The 18,745-nt window shown below is 33.5% G+C and overlaps 1 pseudogene; it reads left to right on the top strand.

Moving 5' to 3' along the window:
* The first annotated feature begins 17,970 nt into the window (after nucleotides 1-17,970).
* LOC107001928 lies at nucleotides 17,971-18,376 on the top strand (annotated as a pseudogene).
* Nucleotides 18,377-18,745: the final 369 nt, after the last annotated feature.

The raw sequence follows: 18,745 nt of genomic DNA, 5'->3' as shown, positions 1-18,745 counted from the left end.
CTATCTATCTATCTATCTATCTATCTATCTATCTATCTATCTATCTATCTATCTATCTATCTATCTATCTATCTATCTATCTATCTATCTATCTATCTATCTATCTATCTATCTATCTATCTATCTATCTATCTATCTATCTATCTATCTATCTATCTATCTATCTATCTATCTATCTATCTATCTATCTATCTATCTATCTATCTATCTATCTATCTATCTATCTATCTATCTATCTATCTATCTATCTATCTATCTATCTATCTATCTATCTATCTATCTATCTATCTATCTATCTATCTATCTATCTATCTATCTATCTATCTATCTATCTATCTATCTATCTATCTATCTATCTATCTATCTATCTATCTATCTATCTATCTATCTATCTATCTATCTATCTATCTATCTATCTATCTATCTATCTATCTATCTATCTATCTATCTATCTATCTATCTATCTATCTATCTATCTATCTATCTATCTATCTATCTATCTATCTATCTATCTATCTATCTATCTATCTATCTATCTATCTATCTATCTATCTATCTATCTATCTATCTATCTATCTATCTATCTATCTATCTATCTATCTATCTATCTATCTATCTATCTATCTATCTATCTATCTATCTATCTATCTATCTATCTATCTATCTATCTATCTATCTATCTATCTATCTATCTATCTATCTATCTATCTATCTATCTATCTATCTATCTATCTATCTATCTATCTATCTATCTATCTATCTATCTATCTATCTATCTATCTATCTATCTATCTATCTATCTATCTATCTATCTATCTATCTATCTATCTATCTATCTATCTATCTATCTATCTATCTATCTATCTATCTATCTATCTATCTATCTATCTATCTATCTATCTATCTATCTATCTATCTATCTATCTATCTATCTATCTATCTATCTATCTATCTATCTATCTATCTATCTATCTATCTATCTATCTATCTATCTATCTATCTATCTATCTATCTATCTATCTATCTATCTATCTATCTATCTATCTATCTATCTATCTATCTATCTATCTATCTATCTATCTATCTATCTATCTATCTATCTATCTATCTATCTATCTATCTATCTATCTATCTATCTATCTATCTATCTATCTATCTATCTATCTATCTATCTATCTATCTATCTATCTATCTATCTATCTATCTATCTATCTATCTATCTATCTATCTATCTATCTATCTATCTATCTATCTATCTATCTATCTATCTATCTATCTATCTATCTATCTATCTATCTATCTATCTATCTATCTATCTATCTATCTATCTATCTATCTATCTATCTATCTATCTATCTATCTATCTATCTATCTATCTATCTATCTATCTATCTATCTATCTATCTATCTATCTATCTATCTATCTATCTATCTATCTATCTATCTATCTATCTATCTATCTATCTATCTATCTATCTATCTATCTATCTATCTATCTATCTATCTATCTATCTATCTATCTATCTATCTATCTATCTATCTATCTATCTATCTATCTATCTATCTATCTATCTATCTATCTATCTATCTATCTATCTATCTATCTATCTATCTATCTATCTATCTATCTATCTATCTATCTATCTATCTATCTATCTATCTATCTATCTATCTATCTATCTATCTATCTATCTATCTATCTATCTATCTATCTATCTATCTATCTATCTATCTATCTATCTATCTATCTATCTATCTATCTATCTATCTATCTATCTATCTATCTATCTATCTATCTATCTATCTATCTATCTATCTATCTATCTATCTATCTATCTATCTATCTATCTATCTATCTATCTATCTATCTATCTATCTATCTATCTATCTATCTATCTATCTATCTATCTATCTATCTATCTATCTATCTATCTATCTATCTATCTATCTATCTATCTATCTATCTATCTATCTATCTATCTATCTATCTATCTATCTATCTATCTATCTATCTATCTATCTATCTATCTATCTATCTATCTATCTATCTATCTATCTATCTATCTATCTATCTATCTATCTATCTATCTATCTATCTATCTATCTATCTATCTATCTATCTATCTATCTATCTATCTATCTATCTATCTATCTATCTATCTATCTATCTATCTATCTATCTATCTATCTATCTATCTATCTATCTATCTATCTATCTATCTATCTATCTATCTATCTATCTATCTATCTATCTATCTATCTATCTATCTATCTATCTATCTATCTATCTATCTATCTATCTATCTATCTATCTATCTATCTATCTATCTATCTATCTATCTATCTATCTATCTATCTATCTATCTATCTATCTATCTATCTATCTATCTATCTATCTATCTATCTATCTATCTATCTATCTATCTATCTATCTATCTATCTATCTATCTATCTATCTATCTATCTATCTATCTATCTATCTATCTATCTATCTATCTATCTATCTATCTATCTATCTATCTATCTATCTATCTATCTATCTATCTATCTATCTATCTATCTATCTATCTATCTATCTATCTATCTATCTATCTATCTATCTATCTATCTATCTATCTATCTATCTATCTATCTATCTATCTATCTATCTATCTATCTATCTATCTATCTATCTATCTATCTATCTATCTATCTATCTATCTATCTATCTATCTATCTATCTATCTATCTATCTATCTATCTATCTATCTATCTATCTATCTATCTATCTATCTATCTATCTATCTATCTATCTATCTATCTATCTATCTATCTATCTATCTATCTATCTATCTATCTATCTATCTATCTATCTATCTATCTATCTATCTATCTATCTATCTATCTATCTATCTATCTATCTATCTATCTATCTATCTATCTATCTATCTATCTATCTATCTATCTATCTATCTATCTATCTATCTATCTATCTATCTATCTATCTATCTATCTATCTATCTATCTATCTATCTATCTATCTATCTATCTATCTATCTATCTATCTATCTATCTATCTATCTATCTATCTATCTATCTATCTATCTATCTATCTATCTATCTATCTATCTATCTATCTATCTATCTATCTATCTATCTATCTATCTATCTATCTATCTATCTATCTATCTATCTATCTATCTATCTATCTATCTATCTATCTATCTATCTATCTATCTATCTATCTATCTATCTATCTATCTATCTATCTATCTATCTATCTATCTATCTATCTATCTATCTATCTATCTATCTATCTATCTATCTATCTATCTATCTATCTATCTATCTATCTATCTATCTATCTATCTATCTATCTATCTATCTATCTATCTATCTATCTATCTATCTATCTATCTATCTATCTATCTATCTATCTATCTATCTATCTATCTATCTATCTATCTATCTATCTATCTATCTATCTATCTATCTATCTATCTATCTATCTATCTATCTATCTATCTATCTATCTATCTATCTATCTATCTATCTATCTATCTATCTATCTATCTATCTATCTATACTACATTAAAAATATGAATTCCCTGACTTGAATGTTAAATTACTATAATACCCCAACTTAAACCACCAATTTAGTATATACATATATATATATATATTATATTATATTTATTTACGCTATATTATATTAAAAGTAGACACCTTTTCACATTGATGGGTAGTGACTTTTCCGAATTGTTGTGACTTATTTTCATAGAGTATTGAATTTTTTGATCAGTTATGACATTTTTGAAAAGTTATGATTTTTCTGGAGGGTTGTGACTTATCTGAAAAGACACGATAAACACCTTTTCATACTATCCTTTGTTGTCCATCTATCTATCTATCTATCCATCTATCTATCCATCCATCGATCTATCCATCCATCTATCCATCCATCCATCNTAAATAGAGAGGTGTTTCTCACACTTTTAAACTATGAATTTTGTATGTTTTCTTTTCTTCTTCTTATTACAAGGAAGCTTGTGAAAGTTGTTCAATTATGCAATAGCAATATTTTTTTGTGGGCAAATTAGATAGTTCAACAAAAATTGATGCAACAAGAAAAATGAAATAAGTCAACTTCGAACAATAAGAGTATCTTCATAATTAATATGTACTCATTTTCATAATTATAAAACATATTTTGCAGCAACTTCTACTTGACAAGAAGTTCAATGTTTTTTCGTTGCACAAACTACAACTTGGTGTTTTAATCAAAAACTTGTTTCAAGAGTCCAAACTACATCTATTAAGTATTCTTTCTTCTCAAATTTATTTAGTATACTTTATTTTTATTCAGTTTAATATAGAAGTTCTTTTTCTTGGGGTGGAGACACATCTTTAAGACCACAAAGTTAAATTAGATTTTTATATATTCTATATATGACCCTTAAATTATATATTCTATATATGACCCTTGAATTAAAAGTCTTATTTGTTTTTTTAAATTCCACGTCAAACTAAAATTAGATCAGTCTAGATTTATCTTTTTTATCTATCTATACTACCTAACTTAAAACATCAAATGTAGTTTATCTTCTATATTTTATATTTTATTATATTTATTTATGTGTATTATATTATATTAAAAAACACATTTTCACATTGAAGGGTTGTGGCATTTTTGAAGAGTTATAACTCTTCCGATGAGTTGTGGCGTTTTTGAAGGGTTGTGACTTCTCTTCAAGGTTGCGACTTTTAGGAAGAGTTGTAACTTTTTCGAAGGATTGCAACTTTTCTGAAGAGTTATGACTTTTTCGCTAAGTTGTATCCTTTCTGAAGTGTTGTGAGTTTTCTAAAGGATTGTGACATCATTTGATAAGGCACAATCAATAGTTTTTCATACGCTACCCTTTGTTGACTATAAAAAGATGGGCTTTCTCAATTTTTTGAACTGCATTTCTTAAGAAGATATTCATTATTCTTCTTCTTAAAATACCCTAGTTAGTATATCTTTTGTATTTTAATGACAAGGAACAATATGCACATACTAATACTTAACTAAAAATTGATAGGTTTCCTCACATTTTTTAACTCAATTTTTTATATGTTTTCTGTTCTTCTTTTCTTAAAACACCAAGTTTGATTTATAGATATTGACAATCTCAAAGGTCAGTAAAATTAGAACACTTCTTAACATGAATGTTAAATTAATCTAATACTCTAGCTAAAAACATTAAATTTAGTACATCTTAATATTTTATAACAATATTTATTTATATTATATTAGATTATTAAAAGTAAGGCACTATAGGGTAGGGAAGAGAAAGTATATTTAATTGGCGTTACTAATAGATTTTAATTAAGAGTGACTATTTTTTTAAATAATATTTACATTATTTTAAAAATTAGTATGTTACATGGTCTGATATTCACGTGCAACATATGTGCGTCAAAACTAGTATGTTAATAAGGATAAAGTAGGATTAATTAGTCTTAACCTAAAAATTAATGTATGATTTTGAAATTTCTTACGAAAGAAAGTAAAATAAAGATCATGAAACTAGTATGTTAATAAGGATAAAGTAGGATTAATTAGTCTTAACCTAAAAATTAATGTATGATTTTGCAATTCATTATGGAAGAAAGTAAAATAAAGATCATGATTTGAGTAGTGTTTCTACTAGACACTTTAGCCATTTATATGCTTCTAAAGTGGTACGGTAATTAGATAATATGCATGAATATTTTCATTGGTTAATTAGTTCTTTATAATTAACTCTTTTTTTCTCATTTGTGTTGAATTTTAAAGAAGTAATTAAGACAGAGAAGGATTACTATTCTTCAGGTTAGGTTCTACAAATATTTGTAGTACAATTTATTGTAATATCAAGTCATTGCATTTAGTGATATATAGTATTTCACAAATACTTTCTTTTGGTTTTAATGATGTTTAGTTTTGAAATTTGCTTTTGGATGTTGCAAAGGGTACTACACCTGGAGAGTTCTTTACCAACAAATCATGTCTCTAAAATTGACAAATTAGTGACTTAAGACTGATGTCACGTCCCGCCACATGACAATTAAATTTTGCGTCCGGATGGGAGCGGAAGGGTCTAGAGTTGTGGAGAGGTTTGCGGAGAACTTTAGAACCTTCTAGACTAATATAGAAGTCTAGAGAATTCCTTAGAATACTCTAGAGTAACTTAGATATTTTCCTGGAAAGATTTAGAAATTCCAAGAATGTGTAGAATTTTCTAGAGAGGGACTAAAGTGTAAATAAGGAGGGACTTATAAAGTAAATAATATTTACACTTAGGTCCTTAGGAGGTAGTATAAATAGGGGGTGACATTCATTTTCAAGGCATCCAAGCTTGAAACAAGCAAACCAAGCAAAGTTGTAAGCAATTCTTCCAAGCAATACAAAAGCCTTCTTCAAAAGTTCTCTTTCTTTTGTTTCTAAATCTTTCAAAGCATCCTCTTAGCGATCTAAGTCTTAAAGGCTTACTTGAGCTTACAAGATCGTGAAAGATTCGTGAGTAAGTTGTCAAGTGTCGCACGGAGTCTTAGAAAATACTCAAAGTCCATGACAAAGTGGCATCAGAGCAAATTTCATACTAAGGGAATGACTACTGAAGGAGACGTAAACGACGCTAGCACCACCAATGTCCGTATGGATGGTGGAAAGAAGAACCGAAAGGGGAAGAAACATCAAAAGGGTAACGAGGAGGTGCTGCCCGAGCTCACACCTAGAGAGGCGCTAACATCTCACCCACCCTCGACTGCCAAGGAATGTGACGGAGAAATAGGCGAAGATGCCATAGACGTCACGATTGGAGAAGAATGGGTCGCAAGGGTGGAAGTGGCAAGACAAGCCGTCGAGATCTTAGGCCGGCGCATGAACGTGACTGACAGCAAGTTCAAGACCCTTGAGGACTTCACCCTTGAGGAGATCGAGAACATCCGAAAGGAGTTGGAGGGACGCCAGCGGGCCGAGTTCGAGATGAAGGAGGCCATTACTTACTTGGAGTATCGGCTTATGGATGTGCTTAGTGAAAAGGAGACCATCACTTCCTTGGAGTGTCGGATCATGGAGGCTATGAGCACGATGAGACCATGAAGGCCGAGATAAAATCACTCAAGGAAGGTGCGGAAGTTGGAGGATTGTCATCGTTCGACCGAGATAGGGAGGACAAGGTCGAGGCTCCCAAGCCACCTATGTTCAAAGGCGTCCGTGACGCGCAAGAGGTAGAGAATTTCTTTTGGCACTTGGAGAATTACTTCAAGTGTAATCGAGTAAAGAACGACAAAAATAAGATCAACACAACTATAATGTATCTTTCGGAGATGGCCATGCTATGGTGGAGGCGTAAAGAGTTGGAAATAGGGAAGGGGCGTTGCACCATAAACACATGGGATCAATTTCACAAGGAGTTCAAGAAAGCATTCTTCCCTAACAACGTCATCTATGAGGCGAAACGCAAGTTTAGGGAACTGAAGCAAACGGGCAGCATACGCGCATATGTGCAGGAGTTCACCACCCTTACGCTTCAGATTTCCAACCTCACGGATGAAGATATGTTGTTCCACTTCATGGATGGGCTGCAAAGTTGGGCCAGGATGGAGTTGGAACGCCGACAGGTTAGGACGATTGATGAAGCCAACACGCAGGCCGAAGCGTTGACACACTTCAGGCACGAGAAGCCCGACAGAGCCAAAGGAGATGAGATGAGAGGTAGTCATGACCATGGTGGGGGAGATCGTGGCAAAGGCGAGAAGCAGCGGCCACATCCTAAGAAGCATGATACCTATAAGTCCGATGGCAAGAAGTCTGGATTTCATGGCAACACGAAGAGAAAGACAAAAATTTCCAAAAGAGGTGGTTGCTACATATGTGGTGGTCCGCATGGCTATGCAAGGTGCCCCGAGCTGAGGAGCCTTGGTGCTATCCTGTGAGAGTGGAAAGAGAAGGAAGCACATGAGCAAGAACAAGGTGCGGAGACAACGCAGTTGGGCTTGATAGGACTATGCGGAGCTATCACCAAGCAACCAAAGAAGACAAGAATATACGGCGCGCAGTATGTCGACATCACAATCAATGGAAGACCCGCTCGTGCTATGGTCGACACAGGTGCAAAGTCAATATCATGACCAAGACGGCAGCGACAAGGTTTGGGCTGCTTTACAGTCTAAGTAACGCCCAACTAAGGACGGTCAATGCACCACCGACTCCCGTGAGTAGAGTCGTGCATGGAGTAAGCATCACGCCAGGCGAGTGGCAAGGTAAAACCAACTTCACTGTCGCTCCTTTAGATCTCTTTGATATAATTCTTGGGCAGGAGTTCTTCCAAAAGTGTCACACGATGATCGATCCTTATCTCCAACGACTTCTGGTCATGGAGAAAGGAGGAACATGCATGGTTCCCCTAGGTAAGGCACCAAAGACGGAAGGACAAGTGCGACTAACGACCATGCAACTCGAGAGAAGCAATAAGAAAAGGGGGACGACATTCACAACCACCATTACAAGTTTGAAAGAAGACAGTGGTGCTAAGAAGTCCATGCCACCAGGCATGAAGAAGCCTCCAAGAGGGAACAACGTCGTGATGCCAAAGAAGCCGCCGAGGCGCTTGCCTCCTAGGAAGGAGGTAGATCGTGAGGCCGGGTTCGAAGAGGTAAAGAAGCAATTGAAGGAGTTGCGCGAGGGTGAAGTCATGTATTGTGTTCATCTTTGTGAATGTGAGCGTTGCATCTAATTTTGATTCTTTAAATTTTGAATCATTGTGTATGAATACGGAATCATATTTATGTTAGGACATTTGAGCTCCTTTATTGAACTTGAACTTGAACTTTCTTAGAATTTAGTATCGCGAGCTTGAGATTCTTTGATATTGGTGCGTCACAACTTGAATCTTTGAGTGCACAATTGATCCTTGCATGAGTGAGTTGAGTTCTCCGTTGTGCATTCATGATTGAGTCATGTGTAAACTATTTGAGACATCCTTTTTGAACGATGGAACTCGAGTTTTAGTTGAGGAAAAACATAAGTTTAAGTTGGGGGTGTTGATGAGTCCACACTTTACACTTATTTAGGGATTTATTTTAATAGATCAAGTGTCCTTGAATTCACATTTTGTTTAAAACAACTAACGTAAATACTTAAATTTTAGGTTTTTGAATTTAAGAACAATGCATGGGCACTATTGTGAAAAAAGGAACAAGGCATCTGAAAGGACGAAGGAGAGAAAGGTTGAGGGTCACCGAAGACATTGGGCTAGTCGCCGAATGGCTAGGTTCTCGCCTAATGTTTCAATGCGCGTAGCTTTGAAGGAGAAATCAAGTCGGCAATAGAAGGGAGCAGTTGGCAAGACGCCAAATGGTTCCGTGATGCATTATTGTCTCTTCCAATGTTACATACCTGAAGATGATGGAGGCCAACAACAAACAATGATAAAACTAACCAATGGGCAGATCGCCGAGTAATTCGGTGATCCCAATATATTGCGTCTAATACTCTTTTGCAACATATTTTTGATAGACTATAAATACTAATTTGAATTACGAGTTTCATTGAGAATTTTTACTTTAGCTCTTCTTTTTATGTTTTCACAGAGAGACAATATTTCCTTTAGCTTTGAAGATTTTGAAAACTTCCATTTCAAGAAATTGGAAGCGGGTGTTGAAGATTCTTCATCTTAGACCTCTATAAAGACTTTATTTTCAATACCAGTTTATAGATTTTATATTTGGTATAGATTTCTCATTTTTTTCATGTCTAGCTAAAACTCCAATTCTTGGGGTGTGATATTGGGATTTATGTGGTGAGTTAGCTAATGGGTGTTGTGTATTGTTTGTTTAATTATTGTTTAAAGCTGATTTTGTCAGTGATTGTGGTGGAATTTAATGGGTCTTCGGTAGCAAATGCAACTCCACCTTTGTGGCTGGTAGTTCCTCAAGATAGGTTTTATGACTAAAATCACTGAATCGATGGTCTTTGGTTAATGGGTTGGCATGGGTTCAGCTCGAGAGAGTGAGCCCTAAATCCTTTCCCACACGTTTAGCTCGAGAGAGTGAATGGACTAAGGCGGAGGCTTGTTTGAAGTGCATGCTTATTGGTGTTTGAGAGAAACCAATTTGAATCGGGGTAAGTTATTTGATAGAAAGCTTAACCCCCACTAAAGTCTAGCCTAGTTACCAATTTACAACTATTTACTATTTATTGCAATCACCCATTTCTATCTTAGTTCGTAGTCCTGTCACATCTCAAGAATCCCCTCTCTATATTGCTTATTTTCTTGTTTTATTATTATTTAATGTAGTGGATTGTTCAAAACCCCTTTGATATTGACACCTATCTCACCCCTAATATAATTATGGCTACATTATTTAGTGTTTTAGCTATGATTTATTAGAACTTTTTCTTACTTATCTTTTGATTCTCAAACCACTCCTTGTGGGAACGACCCCAACCTGGGTTATATTACTACTCTCGATCGTAAACACTTGAATTGGAAGTTGTGTCTTGATTATGCAATCATCATAACTTGGGCAAAGGATTGTACTTTTTAGAAGACTCCTTATTTCTTTCAAGTATAAGTTAGTGAATCCATATCGTAAAGGTGTCCTATCAACAAAAAAGGTATAGGACAACTGTGGCATATTAATTCAATATTAGGTTTATTGTATCATTTGAATACTAAAGAGTCTGAGATTTTGACTCATTCAAGGATTTGTTTTCATAGTTTTAGTGTCCTTAATGCCTAATATATGCTCTAAAATAATGTTAAAGTTTTGATTTACAATAATGAAGGCTAAGGACAAAGGCAAGGACATTACCGGGCAAAACAGAGTGAAAAAGCTTAAGAAATTGAAGGGAGGCAATCATGCTGATCCCAATACCACTTGGCAAGCCACTGAGTGGCTTTTTGACTCACCTAAAGTTTCAGTGTGCCAGCCCTGGTGAAGAACCTACTTGGCGATGGAAATGGAGAGTCGGTGGACCTCCGATAGGATTAGAGATAGCGATCCAGTTCACCTAAAGTTACAGACCTTGAGGATTAATTGGCAAGGGTGACATAATCGAGCAAAGGGTACGTCTCCTGCTTGGTCAGCGATGTTCGACTTACTTCGCCAAATGGTCATGAAGGCTAAAATTTGGGCAAATATAAATTGGAAATTGAAAAACAGAAAAAAGTATGATGATTGTAGAATACAAATCGGTTTTTATCTAGTTTTTTTTTGAATTTTCCATTGTAAAACATAGAGCTTTTGAGACTTCATTTCGATGAATTTTCAATTGGGTTTTTTAATTAAGTTGATTTGAATCTTCGTAGAGATTTGGGAACCATTACCCAGTTCATGCCTAACGTAATTGGTAATCATTTCTTCCTTTTTATGATGTGCGGCTAAAATCCCAATTCTTCGGGCGTGATCATGTGATTATTGGCTTTAATTAGCTTATGGGTATTGTTATTTACTGATTTAAATTGTTAGTTGAAATGGGTTTAATTGATAGGTGTGTATTAATCTATGCATTGTAGTTGCAAATGTAATTCTAACTTAGTGTTTTGGGCTTGCTTGGGAAAGAATTTTTGGATTAAAGTTTTCAAATAGATGATTGTAGTTATTGGGTTGTTGTGGGTTCAACTAAAGAGAGTGAATTCTAAACTCTATCCTACCTATCTAGCTTGAGAGAGTAGATAAATTAAAGTTTTGGTTTGTTTATAGTGTTAAGTTTGTCGATCTTGAAGGAAACACACTTGAGTCGTAATAGTTGTTCGAGAGAAATATATTGCATCTTTAGTCCAACCTAACCATTGAGATTCAACAGTTGTTAGTAAATTGCAATTACTCATATAGAAAAATTAGCCTTAGTCGATCACAACCCCGAGAATTCCTCTTTACTTGTTGTTCTCCCCGTTTTAGCAATTGTTTTAGAGTTTATTTGACAAGCCAATTCCCCCATCTGACATTTGTGTCACTCCTTTTGATTTAACTAATTTTTTTGATAATTTTTATTACTACAACTGATTAGATCACGTTTATAACTTCATAGTTGAATTCCAAGTTGTACCACTCCATGTGGGTTCGACCCTAACTCTTTTCTAGGTTTTATACTAGATTTCAATTGACTATGCTTTGTATTGGATGAGGCATAGTTGAGCGTTCATCATATACCACTAAAATTATGATAATTGGAGGAATCGATACCTAATACTAGGTGTGAAACTTATGATATATGTGATTTAATAAATTAGTTAGTATCAAGATTTAAGAAATTAATTATCGATTTGAGTGGATTTTTGAGTCAATGATAGATATATAGTAATATGATTGTCTATAGACTCATTTTCTTATGAATATTATATACTTGATAGATTGAAAACGTTATGTATCATTGAGGAAAGGAAATACATTGAGGAAAGAGCTTGCTTGACATTGATTTTTCGGTGGAGGTAAGTTATGGTTTGTTCTATATGATAAAGAGACTGTTGATAGTGATTGATAGTCATTGAGTTATGTTGTGACATTTTATATGCATTTATCATTGTGGTTTGGATGATTTACATGTTATTTTGATTTGTTTGTAATCCCAAGACCGCATAATCCATAATGTTAAAATTTCTTTATCAAAGTAATGATTTGAATAAAGAAGGATTAATGAAATATTATTCATGAAGTGGAAAATGATGATAAGGAGTGATAAAATAACTATTTGGACTTTGACAAATGATATCTACTTAGTACATGTTTCTAGGTACTGACCCCTACTTGTAACTTCCTTCATATTCCTTTTGTGGAGTGCATTTAGTGTTTCATTGCCTTCCACTCGCCCTCGGATTTAGCTTGTCTCAAGAAGTTTAGGTTCATATGTGAGATATTCATTCTAGCTCGTGTTGGATTCTCTGTATCATTAAATGATGTCCTTAGTTTTCAGGTACAAACTATAACATCTTGTGTCAATTTAAAACGACCATATATTTTGGCACATAAAGAATTAGGTGGCCTATGTGCTATCAAATACACGATCTTTGAGTCATCTTTCCAATTCCGCCAAGTTTGCTAAACTGTAATCTTGGAGTAAGAAGTTATGCCTGTTTGAGAGGAAAAAAGGGCTTTGGTCTTTTCCTTACCCCACTATGTTGAAACATTTTTCTCCCCTAAATACTTCAGGGCAATGTTTCAATATGAGGAAAGAGGGTTTTCAAGCGTTCATTCAAGGGTTAAGCAATTTCGCCAGGAACAACCATTTTTTGTAGGTACATGAGGTTTAGTGTAGTGATGGACTTTTTATCCTCACAACAAACATGTAATTCTTATATTAATTCATCCATGAAATTGCTGATGTAAAGATTCTTGAGTAGTTCTTGAATTTATCTTGAGCATGAAATCTCTTATGAAGGTTTTGAGTTTCTTGAGTTGAGGATCTTGAGTATGAGTTGAATTTCTTGATACATGTTGAGAGGGCTTTCAATAATATTTTGTTGGGATTGTGAATCGAAGAGAATATGAAAGAAGCCAATCAATGTTAGACGAGTTAGGATAATAATTGATAGAAACATTTGTCATATTTTTGGGTTTCGGGGTGGGGCAGTGCGCCACCAAGGCTCCAGGACTTTGGCGCTACAGATGTTCGGCTTGGATTCTACTACTGCAGTGCGCCAAAAATCAGCCTGAGTACTTTGAGGCCTGACACCGGGGTTGTCAGGCCCTTTCATTCTCCGTTCTTCATCCTGTATTTGTTCTTCAAATCGTGTCTTAGCTCTCTTTTTGATATAAAATCATAAAGTCCTCACTAATCCTTGAGAGTACCTACATATCCTACTCATATGTCTTAATTTACATTTAAAATTTAAGTGTAGTTAAGAGGAAGGTTTTAAAGGTCCTTTTGAATCAAATTTGAGAACTTCTCTACAAGTAATTATAGTTTCTAACTAAATCTTGAGTAAATAAGTATGAGAATTTAAAGTGTTGTATTTCATGTTTCAAAATGAGCTTAAAGAAACTAAGTATTCCCAAGTCAAACACTTTTACATTTAAAAGAGAGAAATATCTATTTTTAAATGAGTTTATGAATTTAGAGAAGTTCTAGATTATTTCTCTTTAAAGAAGATCTTTTGAGTAATTATCTTAAATTTAGGAAGAGTTTTTTTTTTGTACATTTGACAATAAGTTTACATATTTTGGTAGTATTATTCAAGATCTGATATGGGATGAATTCAAACAATTCACATTCCTTATAAACCATGTAGCCAATATGGGTAAATGATCGTACTTTTTAGGTAACTCCTTATTGATTTTAAGAATATCTTCGTGAACCTACTTAGTCAAGGTGTCGTATACCCCAACAAGGTATAGAAATGTTCTTGTAGTGTGGGTGAAATGTTGTATCATCACTTATGTCATAGTGATGGTTGTCGGTTAGACATTCTCCTATCTAAGAGTAAATGAGTATTTCATTTTATTTTTATACATCATTGAGTTTATATATCCTATTTATAATGCTTTAAATATTGCATCTCTCCTTCTTCCTTTCATGTTAGAGTTGAGTTGAGATGAATATTGTCTTCCCATGCTATCTATTCAGCTATATATGTGTTTCAGTTTCCCTTACATGCTCATACATTTAATATACTTACGTCATTCGACCTGCATCTTTTACTGAGTAGATACAGGTGTTCAGGGTCAGAAAAAGGTTGTTCGTTGATACCATTAGCACTCGATCTTGCTTTGGTGAGCCTTTTTGATTTCCGGAGGGTTTCACATTTATCTATCACATTATTTCGAGGCTTCATAGACAATAGTAGTGTAGGAGTCTTTCCCTATTTGCTTGTTAACATTTTAAGACTTGGATTCAATTTTTTATGTTTATTTTAAGCATTTCCACACCTTTTTTAGTTTTTATTTATTCTTGAGACTTTTGAGTTAATTTGTGCAGTTGAAGTTCCTATTTTTTTCTTGATTAAGTCTTCCGTTAAGTAGTAAGCCAGGCCAAGTGTTCGGTTGGGGACCAGTGATAGTTCTCGAGTGCCAGCCACGTCCAGGGTGTTGACTCAGGGCATGACAAATAGGGTATTCGAGCACATAGTTCAAGAGTACTAGGGTGTATATGGATCTGTTTCTATAGTTTCTTGTAATTAGTGTGAAGCACGATAAATCTATAATTAGGATGCTGCGACATTTAGGAAACACTCCACTTTTTTCTTACTCTTTTTCGTATGATAGAGTTCAACTCTATTAAAGTTAACTTCCAATTCCTAATTATGTGTATCTTGCCGGTCACGCCTCCTTTAAGAACTGATTGAGGACTTCCTACTAGAAGTAATGTTAACCCATAAGGTTTAGACATTCCTAATGCACCAAAAGTGCAACCCCCTCCAAGAGAAATTACCAATACTTAGTTTCGGGATACTACTAGGATGTTGAGTAAAGTTGTGGAAAATCATTGAGGATACCATTTTTTTATGGAGGACTTGCGCAAAGTATTTGAGGTTATGCATATTGACAATGTTGAGCTTGTGGAGTTAGTTTCATACCAACTCAAGTGTGTTTCTAGGATTTGCTATAACCAATAGAAGAAGAGCAGGGTTGAAGGAGCACAACTTGTGAGTTGGGTTATTTTTTAAAGTTCTTTCTTAAGGGGCTTCTTTCCCACCCTTAGCTAAGTAAAGGTAATAGAATATGTAAATATTAAACGTTACTCCGTAAGTGTGCACGAGTAAAACCTCAAGTTCACTCAGCTATCCCTTTATGCTCTGGATATGGTGGCTGATATGAGAAGCAGGATGAGCTTGTTTGTATCATGGCTATCCCTCTTATCAAGTAAAGAAGGTAAGGTCTCTACCTTGATAGGGGACATGGACAAATCCAAGCTTATGATCTATGTGCAACAAGTAAAGGAAGCTAAGATAAAACACAGGAAAGAGTTCTGTAGTAAAAGGCTAACATGTCAATTGATGAGTTTGACCAACAGAAGACTGGAAATTTGAATTGGTCATCATTTTAGAAAAGTTCTCTTGGACCTGGTCCATAATCAGGCAATACACGTACACCAAATAACAGAGGTGATTTCAGGAGCCAAAATTCACACAACTTCATAGCTCTACCTAATCAATCTTAGTGTAGTGTGGCACAAGGGGCTAATTGGACCCCTACATGTGCTATTTGCGGTAGGAACCACCAAAAAACGTATCGTGATGGATATAAGGATGATTCAAGTGTGGTCTTATGAGTCACTTTATGAGAGAGTGCCTTAAGAAAAAGAAGGCTAATGAGGGCAACAGAGCCCAATATTCTTCAATGGCTCCGATAGATAGAGTTGCTCCGAGAGGAGCTTATTTAGGGACATACGGAGGAGAAAACAATCTGTATGCTATAACAAGTCACCAAGAGCAATAGTATTCACTAGATATTGTCACTATTATGATCAAAGTCTTTAATTTTTATGTTTATGCATTACTAGATCCTGGTGCAAGTGTATCTTTTGTGACTCCTGTATCCATAAGGTTCATATTCTTTCCGAACTAATTCTTCATCCCTTAAATGTTTCCAGACATATTGGTGAGTCTATCCTATAAGAAAGTGTTTACCATAAGTTTACCATCTCTGTCAATAATAAGAACTAATTGGCTGACTTAATCGACCTAGAGATGATGGACTTTTATGTTATTCTAGGTATGGACTGACTTTACCCTTTTTATTCCTCACTTCATTGTACAACTCCAGTAGCCATGTTTCAACTTCCTAATGATCAATCTTTAAAGTGGAGAGGTAGTTCAATATTCATTAAGATCGTTTCTTTTCACACCTTAAGGCTAGAAAATTAGTCTCTAAGGGGTGTATCTATCACTTAGCCTGAGTTAAAGACTCTAGTATTGAGACACCACCTATTCAGTAAGTTCTAGTTGAGAGTGAGTTTCCAAATGTTTTTCCAAGTGATCTTCCCGGAGTCCCTCCGGAAAGAAAAATCAAATTCGGAATAGACATCATTCTTGATAATCAACTTATATTTATTCCTCCATATAGAAGGACTTCAGCTGAGTTAAAAGAGTAGTTCAAATATATTCTTGATAAAGGTTTCATTCGACCTAATGCATCACCTTAAGGCTCTCCGATGTTATCCCTGAGGAAGAAAGAGTGTTCTTTTAGGATGTATTTTCATTACCACTGGTTGAACTAGGTCACTAGAAATACTACATATCCTCTTCTGATAATTGATGGTTGTTGGTTAGAGAATCTCCCAACTATGATTAAAGAGTATTTAGTGTACTTTTATACACCATTACATTTATATATCTTGCTTTATAATGTCTCAAATATTGTATCAACATTATTACACGAATAAGATTTGAGCTTCTGCATTATTATCGTATTTCATAAATTGAATAACTAATATAAGTTGAGGTTTGTATTAATTGGTCTACCTACCTAGAATGTCATGTGTAGGTTTCACTCATGTATTGTTTTGGATCGTGAAATGATATTAAATAATACTCATTTTATGTTTTATTAGAATATATGTAGTATTTTTTACTGTGGATGATAAAATGTGAATCAAATTATATATTTAAAAAATTAAGAGTTGGACTATTTAAACACAAAAATACCCTTCAGAAATAGTTATTAATTTCCTTATAAAATTTGAAATAATATTTAATATATCTTTAATTGATATTAGCTAAGATTAGTATAAATTATACACCAAAATCTTGATAAGTTATTATTTATCCCAGATGAAATTATATTCCTTATTTTAAACCACAATTTTAAATTATATAGGATGGAGGTCTACTTTAATTTAATTCATTTGTCCTTTTACACCATTGACTAACTAAAACATCTAAGGGTTGAAACTAAGGATCCACGTCATCAAAAACTTACCAATGAACATGTAGGCCAAACTTCTATATAATAAATATATGCATCTCATTCACTTCACACAGTTCAAACTCCAAATTTCACCCAATTTCAGAATTCTTCCCTTCAATGGCAGCAAAGGCAGAGACAAAGTCGTCGGTTGAGAAGGCTGCTGCCGCCGCTGCTGAAAAATCAAAGTCCAACATGAAGATTCCTAAGTACGCCACCGGAGATAAAAAGAGTAAGAGGTCGAAGAAGTCTGTTGAAACTTACAAGAACTGCATCTTTAAGGTGTTGAAATAAGTTAATACAGATTTGGCCATTTCAAGCAAGGCTATGGGAATCATGAACAACTTCATCAATGATATCTTTGAAAAACTTTCTCAGGAGTTCTCTATACTTGCTAGGTACAACAAGAAGAACCATCACTACTCCGGAGATTCAAACTGCTGTCCGATTGGTTATCCCCGTTGAATTGGCCAAGCATGCTGCAATTGAGGGTACTACGGCGGTTGAAAAATTCAAAAGCTCTTAGAGATGTGTTTGTTTTGTATAACCTATCTACCGTTGACTAGCACAGTCCCTCAAAGGATCTACAAACCGCAGGTCCAAACCATTGGTAATGCTTGACAATTATTTTGAAGAAAGCTTTGGGTGTTTTTCCTAATAAATTTAACTTAATTATTTTCTTTTATGTATTAAGCTAAGGCAAAGATAAATGTTTTATGCCCCAATAAACCCATTTTCAACTCATTCTCCTAAAATCTCTAAACTTGACCATATTCATCCTTCCAAATTATCTTAATCTAAGAAAGAAGGAGAAGGGTTAGGGTTTCATACTTAGAGTCTAACTATGTATTATATATATATATATATATATATATATATATATATATATATATAT

Source organism: Solanum pennellii, chromosome 10 (assembly GCF_001406875.1).
Source record: "Solanum pennellii chromosome 10, SPENNV200".
Classification (NCBI taxonomy): domain Eukaryota; kingdom Viridiplantae; phylum Streptophyta; class Magnoliopsida; order Solanales; family Solanaceae; genus Solanum; species Solanum pennellii.
The sequence above is the reverse complement of the archived record's forward strand: the minus strand, read 5'-3'. Positions and strand labels throughout refer to the sequence as shown.